Below are 2425 nucleotides of genomic sequence, written 5' to 3'. Positions count from 1 at the left end.
GGGGGGGGGGGGGAATGATGTTGACCTAGGGATAGAGCACTCCAGAAAAGAATAAACTCCATGTAGACTAATACACCAGCAATCTGATTAAATTAAAAAAAAACATGAAAATCTATGCAAGTTTGAGCAATTATTTTCTTCAGCATAGTTCATAAGTTAGAGGGGTTTCTAATGAATCTGGCACTACACCAGAAAAAAACAGCAGAGGAAACTTATCTGTGAAGTTATTCTTTAAAGAAAAAAGAAAAGTCAGAGGATTTAAATATTTCTAAAGCGACAGATTATAAATTCAGTGGTTGGTTTAATAAATTTTTAGCTAATATTATTTTCCTCATTACCACATAACATTAGAAGGCATAATATTATTTAGTTCTTCCTCCATTACTGGCCCCAACCCTGCATGTGAAGCTGATTATTGATAGGCTGGTTTCAAACTGCAGTCTTGGCAGTTAAGTTGAAAAGTATTTCAGGTTTCTATAGAGCCCATCACCATAGCATCTGAGCACCGAATGTACAAGTACAATAATAATTTTATCTTCCAACTCCTTACAATCAATCTTATTTGATATAAACTGTTGTGACAATACTCAATACTTCAGAACACGCATTCTAGATACAGTGAGGAAGGCTATCAGAAAGTGAAATTATCTAAAGTAGTAACTGTTGAGTCTAGAAATTTCTGTAGCAAAAGAAATATAATGACGACTTACAGAAAGGAATTTCAAAGAACCCACCAGACCCTGCAAAAGTCTCAAAGAACATTTAAGTTTCTCATGTTTGTCACTGTACCCTACAATTTCAATGATCATTAAGAGTTCGCTCACCAACAATAAATAGAACAGAGGTTACCTGCCTTTAGGAGTGAGGCATTTATGTGAAAAATTCTAAACAACCTGGAATCCAAACTAGCTATGGTCTAGAACAGTGGTTTTCAACCTTTTTTCATTTGCGGACCCCTAAAAGACATTGAATGGAGGTGTAGAGCCCTGTGAATTGTAGGCGTGGTTATTTACATATTTTTGATTGATCGTAGTCATCTTTCACAGACCCCGTGTACAGTCTGCAGACCCCCAGGGGTCCACAGACCACAGGTTGAAAACCAATCGTTTAAAAAACTACATACATTTCTGTTTCAGTTTCATCTTTTCAACTGTTCATTTGTTTAAGGATTATAAATGATAAAATAAACCAACCACCACTGAAAAACAGGAGGGTAATTTTTGTTTAATAGTATGCTCTTCAAATGAGATTTTCAAAATATTTAGATCAGTGATTTCCAAAAGGTGTTCTACAAAAACGGGCTGGATTTGGTTCCTGCCATGCCAGTCTCACACAGAAGGATTGGGCCTACAGACTAGATGTGGATCATGGACCAGTGAATTAAGTGTGCTACCAATTTTAAACCAGAAAGAAGTATGCTCCAAGAGCGTTTACATGTGCCATTAATGCAAAGCAATAAGCTCCAGAGCTCACTGCTCCACAGCTTATTGTCTAAATGCAGTGCCAGGGAAGCATGTGCCCAGAAGCACAGCACTGTTGAGCTGGGTTGGAGCAGCCCCACCCAGCAGATGGCCCAGGGGTCAGCCTGCAAGCCTGGGGCTGCTCTTGCCTGGCTCAACATACTGCAGAGGGGCTGGCTGGGATATAAGGGTGCTTCAGTGTGGAGCTAGTCAGCAAGCAGCCCCTGCACTGAAGCACCATCATGCCCCATCCAGCCCCTCCAGCGTCTACATGTGTGGTGCTGCATAGTAAAAAAAACTCTGTAGCAGGACAGTACTTATATTTACAAGTACTATCCTGCTGCGAAGCTTATTAGTTTACTCCAGCCTATTTGGCCTGCACATGTAGACGCTAAGACATTTACTGTGGAGCTAACTAATCTACTTGGCACTAAACATGTAGTGTAGATACGCCTTCCAGGTATCAAAGGCTAAGGAAACACTGGTTTAGGTTAACCTTCTGTACCTGCCCCTGCTACATACTACTTTCTCAATTTAAAACGTAACTCTGGCTTTTATCAAAATGCAAATATGAGTTAAAGTGAATTTAGGGAAGTCTTAACTAATATACGATGACTCTTATTTCCAGGGTCTTTTTCCATGCACTTTAAAGAAATAGGATTTTTCCTTATGTTACTTTGTGTGTCCAAATTCACTTACACAACTGCGTATTGATAAATATTGGTCCTTGTACAAAGTATGCAATCCTACTGAACATGAAGTGTAGACAATCCAAGCATCTGATAGATAGCTACCCAGCAGGTACACAGTTCCTTACTCTTGTACTCATCAACCATAATTCTCAAACTCTAATCAGTCAAGAATCTCCAATTAATACATTAGACACCACAGGAAAGAGGTCTCCCATGCTCTAAGCTTAGAAAGGCTTGGTATACTTGATTGTTGAAATAGAAATGGTAATAAAA

General features: G+C 39.1%; 1 protein-coding gene across 1 annotated transcript in view; it reads right to left on the bottom strand.

The window, feature by feature from the left end:
- The window catches only part of TMEM245 (transmembrane protein 245), a gene marked incomplete at its 5' end in the record, with an annotated part of 178928 nt that overhangs the window by 115735 nt on the left and 60768 nt on the right, over nucleotides 1-2425 (bottom strand). The window lies entirely within an intron of this gene.

Source organism: Gavialis gangeticus, unplaced genomic scaffold (assembly GCF_001723915.1).
Source record: "Gavialis gangeticus isolate Ggan-Ray unplaced genomic scaffold, GavGan_comp1, whole genome shotgun sequence".
In the NCBI taxonomy this organism is placed as follows: domain Eukaryota; kingdom Metazoa; phylum Chordata; order Crocodylia; family Gavialidae; genus Gavialis; species Gavialis gangeticus.
This window is presented reverse-complemented; position numbering and strand designations above follow the sequence as displayed.